At 40.0% G+C, this 12344-nt stretch overlaps 1 protein-coding gene across 1 annotated transcript in view; it reads left to right on the top strand.

The window, feature by feature from the left end:
• DOCK4 (dedicator of cytokinesis 4) overlaps positions 1 to 12344 on the top strand; it is a 429867-nt gene that overhangs the window by 44027 nt on the left and 373496 nt on the right.

Raw genomic sequence — 12344 nt, forward strand, 5'->3', positions numbered from 1 at the left:
GTGATGTAGTCCATTTCTGCCCTCCAAATCTTTAAAAAAATTTTTTTTAATGTTTTATTTATTTCTGAGAGAGAGACAGTGTTAGCAGGGGAGGGTCAAGAGAGAGAGGGAGAGCCAGGCTCAGAGCTAGCTCTGAGAGCTCTGAGCTGTGTATCAGAGCCAGGCTCTGAGCTAGCTGTCAGCAGGGAGCCCGATGACGGGCTCGAACCCACGAACTGTGAGATCATGACTTGAGCCGAAGTCAGACACTTAACTGACTGAGCCACCCAGGCGCCCCAGCCCTCCAAATCTTAAGAGGAAAGTTGAAACCAATCTGGATAGGGGCTAGCAACTTTGAGTTCAGGATACTCTTTAGTTAGGATGCTGAGGATGAAGGCTTTTTATCATCCTTTACTTACAGTCACAGTGGAAAGAGATGCTTGGCATACAGGTCCTCTAGTTTTGTTATGCCACATTAACCAAGGTGTGTAAATGTCATAAGTGAACTATTGATATTGCCTAAGTGGTCCAGAGAGATTGTTTGAGAGCTCGAGTTGTCATGCCCAGGAGAGCTTAACCTACCTTCTTTCATAAATAAAGCATCCCTTATATCACGTAAATTAGCCCAATCTCCTCTAGACAGTCAGCACAGACTGCGTTTTGTTTTACCCTAAAAGGCTTTGCTGCATAAGATTCAAAAGCAGAATTAATAAGCTGCTTTTGTGTTTCACAGGTTGGTACTATGATAAAGACAGATCCTGGGATCAAAGCAGAATCCTCTGATTACCCTTCTAGTCTAATTAGAATTTGTAGGAAATAGAACCTCCCATTAGATTTTCCGTGCTAGACATGAAAGATATGTTTAGGTTTCCTTCCTGTGACTGTGTGCCCAGCTAGATTGTTTTGTGCTCTTGGCCACCAGGTTACATGGTGCAGTGGAAGAATTGGATTCTGCAACAGACAAATGTCCCATTCTGTTTTCTAAACAAGCACCACCAATTCACTAGTTCACAGAAGTCTTTTCTCAACCTTTTTGTTATATATTTGATTTCTATGGTTAGTAATAAACATGTCCAGTATTCTAGAAATATATGTGTATGGGGTATATTTCAAAAGTAACTATCACCAGATAGATACCATACAGGAAAGGAGACAGTGGGAAATGTGCCACTGGAAGGGCTTGTTTGTAAGTGTCCACTTTCAGGGCCAGTCTTTCATTATCAAACTCCTATGATTCACTTTCATTGTTAATCCTTTCTGTCTACTGACAAATAATAGTTATACGTCTGTATGAGAGGACAGGAAGGACAGGATCACTCTTGATCCTGATGATGGGCCTTGGGTCTGGCCTTACAGAACTCGAGTCCACGTTAGCACATGAAAATATTTGCCAAGCCTGCATTCTCAGGAAAAAGTTGCGTAATATAAACGGATGCATGTGGCGATAGGTTCTTTATTAGAGGCGATACCAAGTACAAGTAATTTGTTTAGAAAGATAAATGTATAGAAACCTAAAGTTTAACAAATTATTGTTCCCTGCTGAAGAAACATTGTTTTTTTTTCTTTTTCCTTTTATTATTATTATTTTTTTATTTTAGAGAGAGTGAGTGTGAATGGGGAAATGGGACAGAGGGAGAGAGAGAGAATCTTTAAAAAAATTTTTTTAATGTTCATTTACTTTTGAGAGAGAGAGAAAGACACAGAGTATTAATGGGGGAGGGGCAGAAAGGGGGGGGCACAGAGTCTGAAGCAGGCTCCAGGCTCTGAGCTGTCAGCACAGAGCCTGCCTGACATGGGGCTTGAACTTATGGAGTATGAGATCATGACCTGAGCCGAAGTCGGATGCTTAGCCAACTGAGTCACCCAGGCGTCCAGATAGATGGAGAATCTTAAGCAGGCTCCACACTCAGCGGCAGAGCCTGACCCTGGGATCATGACTTCAGCTGAAAGTCACACTTAACTGACTGAGCCCCCAGGTGCCCTGGAACCTTCTATTTTCTTTCCTACCTTGGCCACTGACCTGTTGCTTGGGAGATAATGTGCCTGTTGAAGGAGACCACTCAGTGTTGTTGAGAAGACTTCTAAGTAATCTCCGACTACATGTTCAGATTCTTGAGAATTTACTAGGAGATTAAGATAGTTTTCAGAGAAACTTGCATAAGCTGGTAGGCTTCCTTTGTCCAATCTGCTCCTTTTCACTTTGCTGATATAGATTCCACACCTCCCTCAGGGCCTGCCTCCACTCCTTTTCTCCATACAAAACTTGCCTCAATAATTTTGTGGAACCTGGAGTGGTCGTTCCAAATTCCCATAGCGTTCTAACGCTTTTAAAGCTAGAGATCACACTGTCTTGTTTGGTTCTCCAGTACTGAGTGAATGTCTGTTTGCCTCCCTAATGATATTATCCCACCAATTCAACCTGTGGAGTGTTTTCAAAATAAATAGTTGATCATCTCATTTGATATTCGTAACAGCCCTTTGGGACAAGTACAGCAGAAGCTTATACTGGCAGATGCACTGAGGCACAGAGATGTGGCTCCTGGAGTCACATTTATGGGGCATTTGCTCTGAATGTAAGTGCCCTGCAATGGATGGATGGATGCCAGTGAAGGTGATGCACTGTCCTTGTGATGTAGCAGCTTTCAGTCAGGCCAAGAAGAAAAGTTGGGCACTATTATGTAAAATAGGTGACCGCTCATTTAGTGGAAAGTGGGAAGGGAGGATTGTTTAGTGGTATAAGGAAGGCTTCTAGGGGAGTGGGGATCATGTATATGCTGGATTTCAACATAGCATGACTTTGACAGATACAGGACATCACTGGCAGGGAGATGGCAGAGCAAAAGAAAACAGTACAAGCCATGTTTTGAGAAGAGGAAATAGGACTGTTTGACCAGAATGAAAGGTTAGTCTAGAGAAGCACAAAGGAAATAGGTTGGAAACACTGGTTAGGAGCAAATGATGGAGGATCTAGCAACCAAGGATCTTGGTTGGGCCCAGAACATGTGTGAGGGAGAGAGCAGTGTGATAAAGATGGGGTGGTGGGGATGCAGCAATGAGCTAGTGGGATGGGGAGAAGGCTGTTGCGGATATCTACCTGCTAAGTAGTTGGACAGGGGTGATGGGAGAGATGGTGATAATGAGAGGGATAGAGAACGAGGGAGGGATAAGCCCCTATGTAATCTGTAGAGTGGTTTAGACTTGGAAGGATACTGGAGCTTCATTCCAAGAAAAGATGCTATTCCTAGCATCTTTTCCTAGAAGAACATATTTGCAGTGATACACTGATAGGTAGAATATCAAAGGATTTGGTTATGCTCACAGAACTAAATTGTGTCTTTCTCTTTGATTTCTGTAACATCTTCCATAGCATCCAGCACAGGGGAGCCAATTTTACCAATACATAGTGACTTTAGAAATGAGATTCATTTAGTTGGTTTGTAGTAATAATTTAAATAAAGCTAGGCTGAATCTTAGGTGTAAACTATGGTTATAATAAATGAGAACATACCAGGACTATTTTAAAAAGTTATGAAAACATATGATTTTTTTTAAGCACTGACAGGGGATAGAGAAACATCCCTTTATAACTAAATTATTGAGATCCTAATTAAAAATAGTTTTCAACCATTTATTACAAAAGACTCCTTATAAACTTTTATTGGACAAACCTTTGGACTTTGCCGAGTTTATGAAAAGTGATAGTTTCTTAGATATTTTCAGGATTTGACACTGTTAGCCTTAATTGATTTCTTATATATGAATAAATTGGATTCACCATTTTAACAGATTGCCAAGTATTACTTTGAAATTTAAATGTATATGTATTTATTCATATGGAGGACTGTAACTGGTCACCTGGAGGTTATTTTTTAAATCTTACAAAAACCTGTAAATTAGATAAAAGCAGTATAAACCATTGTCTTCAGGAGTCCCAAAGATAACCAAAAACGTATTACAGAAACTAAAGGGATTACTTATCCAAGCATATTAACTACGAAGCTCACTATTGTATCTATATTCCTACTTCATTTGTTCACAAAGTATTTATTGAATTCATACTATATACTGAGTCACAGGCATTGGGGATACAGAGGTAAGCAAACCTGTTGGTAGTACCAAGTCCACCGAGGTTTCTAGCTAGAAACTTGAGCATTACTCTTGTCCAGTGGTTCCAAAGTATGTTCCCGAAACCAGCACCATCAGCATCAACTGGGAACTTGAAGGTGGAGCCCAGCAATCAGTTTTAACAAGCCCTCCCTAGTGATTTTGATAAAGGCTATACAGGCTGAGAGCCGTAGACTTTTTTTTTTTATGTTTATTTATTTACTTAGAGAGAGAGAGTGCAGGGGGAGGGGCAGAGAGAACAGGGGAGAGAGGTAGAATCTCAAGCAGGCTCTGAGCTGTCAGTGTTGAGCCCAGTGCAGGGATCAATCCCACAAACCATGAGATCATGACCTGAGCCAAAATTAAGGGTCAGACACTCAACCAACTGAGCCACCCAGGTGTCCTGAGCCATAGTCTCTTTATCTTCCATGGAGAGAACTGTATGGTAGTGCTGTTAGTTTCCTTTTAATTCTTTTTTTAAATTTTATTTATTCTGAGAGTGAGAGAGAGAGAGAGAGAGAGAAAAGGCAGAGAGAGAGAGGAAGAGGCAGAGAGGGAGAGAGAATCGCAAGCAGACTTCCTATTGTCAGTGCAGAGCGTGACCCGGGGCTTGATTTAAAGAACTATGAGGCCATGACCTGAGCCCAAACCAAGAGTTGGACTCCCAATCGACTGAGCTACCCAGGCATCCCTCCTTTTGATTCTTTGTATTTTTTGCACTTACCATTTTGAGAAACACTTCTGGGCCTCAACAGATTGCAAAAATCATCTATGGCACAGAAAAGATTAGTTAGGAATCCTTTTGGCCTGCATACCTTTCTTTTTCCCTCTTGCTTTTCTCTCTTATGCTTCAGTTTGTAAAATCCTGTGGATTCCACTGTTGAGGTACTTCTCAAATCTTCCCATTCATCTATATCCCTAATGTTATTAATTCAGCTTAAGACTCATTTCCTTCTTGAGATATTGCAGTCTCAGCCTGAGTGTCCTGCCTCAACAAGCTTACTACTCCCCCAACTCATCCTCACCACCACAGTCAGAGGAATCACTTTTAGGTATGAATCATGTAACTTGTCGTTGGTCACATGGGATAAAGTCCACGTTCTTTAGAATGGCTTGCAAGAAGAATTCACAGTCTAGACCTTGTCTGCATTTTCAAGATCCCCTCACTGTACTTTAACCTTAGCAGAAAGTATTCTATAGTTCTTTGTACCATGATACCTCGACGTTTGTGCTGACTGTTCCTCCACCATTTCTTCCTTGCCTGGAGAACTTCTGTTCACACTTCAGTTCTATAGCCAGGTGTTCTTTAGCAACCCAGGCTGTGCCAGCAGCTCTGTTCTCTGAGCTGCTAGATTTTTCCTTCAAATATTCATTCCAAAAATTACTTGACTACAGACTTCATATTTTAAAAAATCTTTGGTACCCAATGAAGACCTCTCAAGCAGGTTACTTAGGTTGGTAGTTGATACAGGAGGGCACTTCTCTGGCCTGAAAATGTTCATACGTCTGGGGAGAAAGCCAACAGCTGGTACAGAACCTGATATGCCATCATTGAGGGTAGGGAGGCAGAGATGATGTCTCCAGTGACTGCCACAGGAGGGTGTGGGATGGGCACTCTGTAATCACTCCCATTGTCTGAATGCCAGGCTGCTGGGGGCCAAAACACATTTGAGGTATTGTGGTTTGAGTTCTTGTCTCAAATGATGGGAAATGGAGACGACTGAGTCTCAACCACAGTGAATAACTTTAAAAACATTTGTGCCCAGCCTCCCAATATAAAAGTCATACATGGTCATTATCAGAATCTAGGGAGATAGGAGAAAAGTTTGAGGGGAAAAATATGTTGCTCTATATCCTAATGAAAATAGCTGTAATTATTTTTTACCTTTTCCATGTTATTATTTTTCACTTTTCCCAAATTTACATGGAATGGAATGGAAATTTCCAATTTCCAAATAAATTTCTTGATTATATTACAAACTTTTTACCATAGATTCTTTTTAAAAAATGTTTATTTTTAAGAGTAAGAGCACAAAGGGGAGGGAGGTGCAGAGAGAGAGGGAGACAGAGAATCTAAAGCAAGCTTGGAGCTGTCAGTGCAGAGCCTGATGCGGGGCTTGAACTCACAAACCATGAGATCATGACGTAAGCTGAAGTTGTATGCTTAACTGACTGAGCCACCCAGGTGCCCCACAATAGATTCTTAATACATGTTTTAATGGCTACATGAAATTTCATTGAATGAATGTGTACTGCTTACTAACGTAATTTCACTATAAGGCAATGTTAAGGTTGTTGTCCATTTTCTTTCTTTGTAAATAAAACTACATTGATTATCTTGAATTGTGTGTGTGTGTGTGTGTGTGTGTGTGTGTGTGTGTGTCTGTGTGAACAGTCTTTAAATAACCTCTCTAGTCAAGTATATAATTAAGGATGTCAGTAATTACTGTTGAACTCCTTTTACTTTTTTAATTTTAATTTCAGTTAACATACAATGTGATACTAGTTTTGGGTGTATGATATAGTGATTCATCACTTCAGTACATCACTTGGTGCTCATCCCAACAAGTGTACTCCTTAATCCCCACCAACTATTGAATACATCTCCCCCCCAACCTCCCCGTCTAGTCACCATCAGTTTGTTCTCTGCAATTAATGAACTCTTTCTATTTTACAGTCAAACATTTATTGAGAAATAGAACAAGGCTGGGTAATTCTTCCCTTAAACAATAATATAGAGTCTCCATATCTGCTGCTTGTGAAGACTACATCATGTAAAGTAACATTTAAACATTTTAGAGTCTTGATTATTGAGTGTCATGCTTTGTGAGATAAGAGAGGAACATACTTTAGCTTTCTGGCTCATTAATAAAGGATAGTTGTAATTAGCCAAATATTAAACAATGAGTACAGTTTATAATTCTTTGATGCCATCATATTGAAAATGTAAGTCCAGATAGGATTTTCTTTTCTTTTCATTACCTGACTTCCAGAAACTCAAACATTTTTATAGATTGTTGATGAAGAATCTCATAATTGCCTGGTAAGTTCCAAGTGTACAGTTGTTTTAGATTGAGGAGATGGGGGAAGATGGAAGGGGAGAGAGATTAATGTTTTCTAGTGTATGTGCTAGACCTGGTGAGAGGGAACCCTTTCCCCCCCAGCCATCCTGAGAAGGTGGCATCTAGAGTTCCATTATGGATGGAGATGAAGATGCCGAGGGTCTGTAAAGCTACCTTTCAAGGTGGTGCAGCTTGGAAGAGTTCCGGATCTGTTAGCCTCCAAAGCTCCTATTCTTTTTGTTACACTGGGTGCCTCAGGGTCTATGAGCCCTATGGACAAAAAACTGGGCTCTGATTTTTGTCTGGAGTGATATCAGTACTCTAGCGCTGGGCAGTTCACATGTGGCTCTTTATAGTTAAATCTAAATAAATTGAAATGAAAATTAAAATTCAGTTTCTCTGCCACACTATCATGTTTCAAGTGTTTGGTAATCACATGTTGCTAGGGGTTACCACATTGGATAGCGCAGACATACAGCAGTTCCATTATCACAGAAAGTTCTCTCGGTCAGTACTGGTCTGGAGGCTGCCTCTGGCAAAGTCTTTATAGGCTCCTATCCATTGTCTTAACAGAATCACTGATAAATCTATAAATACTTCTTTGGGACCTCGACTTAAACTTGCTCTTAGCCACTCACACACTCATACCTTTCTGAACTCTGGAATCTATGCTGTCCCCAGTCTGGGGCCTCCTGACTGGAAGAGGGGGAAGGCTTGCAGAACCCACTGGTTGGAAATTGCAGCTTAACCAAAGTACCAGTAGATATGGAGTATTACCTAAAACACATTTAAAAAAATAGCTCAGACCACAAGAAGGGTAGTGATTTTTAAAAAATTTTTTTAATGTTTATTTGTGAGAAAGAGAGAGACAGAATGCAAGTAGGAGAGGGGCAGAGAGAGGGAGACAGAACTGAAGCAGGCTCCAGGCTCTGAGCTATCAGCACAGAGCCTGACGCCAGGCTGGAACTCACAAACCATGAGATCATGACCTGAGCCAAAGTCAGATGCTTTACTAAGCCACCCAGGTGCCCCAAGGGTAGTGATTTCTATTTCTTTGCATGATAAGTTCTAGACTGTCGATCTTATTATTTTAAATTCAATTAATATATTCTCAACATAGAGTCTTAAATTCAGTTGGGGAAGGATAAACCAAATTGGGGAGGAATTAGTGAGAATTGAAATTCAGGATGTACTTTGGTGAGTTTTGAACATAGTAAAATTAAATTCCTTAGTAATCTGTCTTCAGGAAATGTTTATGAAACTGGCAGTAGACTTTTTAAAGGACTTTTTTTCATTTGGGGGGGCATACATAAAAAGAGTTTTAACCTACTGCCTACATATTTTCTTATGGCACTTAAAATTAGTAGGACCAGAGAGCATTTTGCTGAGGTAGGCAGAATTACATAAAGGATAAAGTACTTTATACCGTAGTCTCTAAGAAGCTATGTAACCTCTCTTAGCTTTGTCAATTTCCTTATCCAATTCTTCATCAGTAAATTGGAATAATACCATTTGCCTTGTTTATCAGAGACATTGGCGACTCAAATGAAATCATGTATATAGTCACGTTTGGGAAACAACCAGTGCTGTGCACATGTTACTATAACATCATTTCATGGCCCCCTCTTTTCTAAACCTTTTTTGAAATCTGAACAACAGCAAGGTATTGCTCGAGGCCCAGCTCTCCAAGTGCACTCTCTCGTTCTGTGTCTCTCACATGCGCTCACAGTGAAGGATCTTATTCTTAATAGAAGGTCAGTAGTGATATGATTGACATGATGAAAAATACTTTGTTTAAGGAGGAGGAATCTTGGTGCCATGAGCTGTCTTCCTTTTATGAACTCGTTCACCCTGAGCCAATATTCCTGGGAGATGAGAGAGCCTTTATCTCTTGGAGGAATAAATACCAGTCTCCGTCTTAGCACTTCTTTAGCAGAGAACAGTTGTCTTGATAGATAGTAGACAATACTCTATGCATCAGCTGCCATCTTTATTCGTGAAAGGGGGAAGTTATCCAACACTTTTTACTAGTTAAGTCTAGAAGGACTTGTGACAGATGTAGAACATCATTGTAGAATTTCATGTTAATCTGTATTTCAGAAAGCAAGTGCAAAGACAAAAGGGTTGTTCAAACAATAAGCAGTATGGAGATGTCGCTCTTAGCTGGGAAAGCAGCAGACTCTTGATAGTGACTGTTGTCATCCTTAAACCTATACTTTGTTTAGCTATGGTGTCATTTATCTGACCTAAGGAAAGGTTACTTACCCTTTATATCTAAAAAATTATTAAATATATGCCACATCATTATATTATTTTGACAGGAGGTTTGTCATCTATATCACAATGGTTCATTTTTATTATTGCTAGTTTTTAAAAATATTTGTTTTTGAGAGAGAGCCCATGAGTAAGCACAAGTTGGGGAGGGACACAGAGAGAGACAGAATCCCAAATAGGCTTTGCGCTGTCAGCACAGAGCCTGACTTGAGGCTTGATCCCATGAACTGTGAGATCATGACCTGAGCCGAAATCAAGAGCCTGAAGCCTAACCCACTGAGGCAGCCAGGCTTCCCTGTTATTGCTAATTTTTACCCTGGATGCTGATGTCACTGAGACACAGATGCTTTCATTCCTGCAAAGGTCCTAATTTGCTGCCTTGCACACATTGCTTGCTGATTCAATAACTGGGGTTGGTAGAAGTTGGAGGGTGATCTCTTTGTTTTGCTAGGACAATGTGTCCTTCACACACATCCCACATTCTATATTGGAACTGGCAATTAATTTTGCGGTTGGAATAATGTTATAAATGATGGGTTGGTTCCCAGAATGGTCCACCAAACTAAATTAACCCATAATATGGCTTAGCTGAGAGAAACATATGTGCTAGAATCTGAAGATGTTCTCAAAAATTGACCTAGAGCTAAATTTTGCACAGCCAATAATGTAAGTTGGGAACTGTTGATTTGTTTTTTTAAAATACAAATTCCTGGTAACTATCCTCTCTGTTAAACTTTATTTCTGACTTCTTAGTGGAGAGACTTCCTTGTTTCACAGGAACTTGAACCTGAAAGCTAAAACAAAACAAAATTTAGCAACTGGTAGAAGCTGAGCTAAATACAATGTTGTCTGCCTACTTGACAAAAAAGCGCTGTGGCTTTAGTTTCTTTTCTTTTGATTAACTGCAATTTTAAAATGGTCTCATTTTATTGATTCACAATGTTTTCCTTTGTTGTAAGGAGAATACCTTAAAAACCCAGCAAGTCAGTACATAGTGGTGGTAACAAAGGCTTCTGTCTAAGAATTGATTGTGCTATATCCTGCAAAGGTAAATACAATTCTTGTAAAATAATTTTGAAGTACAAGACAATAATAATACAAATATTTCCCATCTGTCATTCCAAACTCTGTTGTCTTTAAATTTCTTTTGAAACTGATATTGGTATCTTGTGTGATGACTGGCCCTATTTGGCATGTTTTTGCAATGGTTAAACACAAAAGTATGTTTAAATTTGTACTACATCATAAACTCTTCAAACAATTGTCCTCACAGGATCTTAGTTTGAATAAATGTTGATGTTTTCATATTTTACTTAAGGACTTAGGACATATCCTTTGGCTTGGTGGATATAAACTGAAAGTACTCATAAGAGCCCATCTTTTCTATGTTTTAAGTGATGGATAAGTATTTCTGTAATTTAAAAATCTATGGCGGGGTCATCAGGAGGGCATATGCCCCTTTTGTATATTTTTATTTGAATTGAGGAAACAGAACCTTCTCATACTGCAGACTAAGAAATGCTGCACACGTCATCTTCCTGTTGGAGTCTGTGACTTGCACCCTGTCACACTACAGAGCTGTGCCTTTAGGAGAATGCTGTGTGCCATGTGGGGCCAATTATCATCACCATGACTATTTCATTTGATGGGAAAGTCTATAGTAAATCAAGAATATTAAGTCTGTTTGTTAATATCGAAATCCTTAGAAGCCAGCTGGGCTGACACTGTTTATTGCTTATATTTGTACAAGTTTGTTAAAGGTGAATCCTCTCTGTCATGGAATGATCTTATTGTCCATTTTCTGAGGTTGTTACTTACATAGTAAATGGAAGAGTTATTTTTTCTTGAGCCGTTTTTTTTTTAATTGAAGTTGAGCATGTGCCTTTATATAAATAGAGCATTTAAGAAAATAGCATTTATTATTCCTTTGTATATCTTTTAATAGATTTTAGTTTTTCTGTCTCAGATACAACTAGGCATCTAGTTGCCACATCTTATCTTGAGTCAGCTGGAGTTCATTTTCTAACATATTGGCAGCAGTCGGTTACTCCAGGTGAGGATAGGTGGTTCTGAGTTCTGCATCTGTGTGTGACTGCTGCGTCTGCCCATCATGCGCAATCTGTAGCCAGACACAGGCTCCTTTTCAGTAATAGATTTATGTGGGTTTGGCTGGGTCACGGAATCCTTTGTTAAATTATACCTTTTTGTCCTCTACCTCTCTACTTCTTGCTGAACTTCCCTCGTTGTTGAAAAAAAGACATTCATTGGATAAAAACAAAAACAACAAAGCGCTTTATAAGAAAAGCATTCTGTGACCCTCAATAACACAACTGGATTGAACCTCCGCAGTGTATGACTCAGAGATGCGTATTGATGATGAGCTGCAGGTATAGGGGTGTCCGTCTGAATCTCAAAGGTACCTGCCTTTCCATGGAACTTAAAATCAAATGGATCCTCATGCAACTGTCTTTTACCGTAGCCACGTGACAGTAGTGGTATAGTGTGGGTGCTGCTGAGTCACTCTCTTTTTACTACCAAGTAATATCTACTGTATTTTGAGTCAGTACCTAACATGCATTATTTTACCCACTTCCTGCAATCCTCTAAGGCAGGTCTTACTGCTGGTATACACGTGGGGAAGCTAAGGTTGCAGAGGCTAATGTAGCTACGGAATATGGGCTGCTATCTCCGGGTCAGGTGCTACAGCCCCAGGCTTTGCCCTAGCTGTAAGTACACATCTTTCCTGTGGTAAAACTGCTTCGGAGAAGGGTATTGCATCACCTCTCCGAGGAACCGGTCCCAGGTATAGTAAAAGCATACGGAATTAAGTTACTCTCCCCATAGTTGAATGTCACTTATTTTATATGTGCTGTGCTCAGTGGAGATAAGGAAGCAGTCCTTCCCCCCCCCCCCCCCCCCGAAAAC

This window comes from Crocuta crocuta, unplaced genomic scaffold (genome assembly GCF_008692635.1).
Source record: "Crocuta crocuta isolate KB4526 unplaced genomic scaffold, BGI_CrCroc_1.0 scaffold47, whole genome shotgun sequence".
Classification (NCBI taxonomy): Eukaryota; Metazoa; Chordata; class Mammalia; order Carnivora; family Hyaenidae; genus Crocuta; species Crocuta crocuta.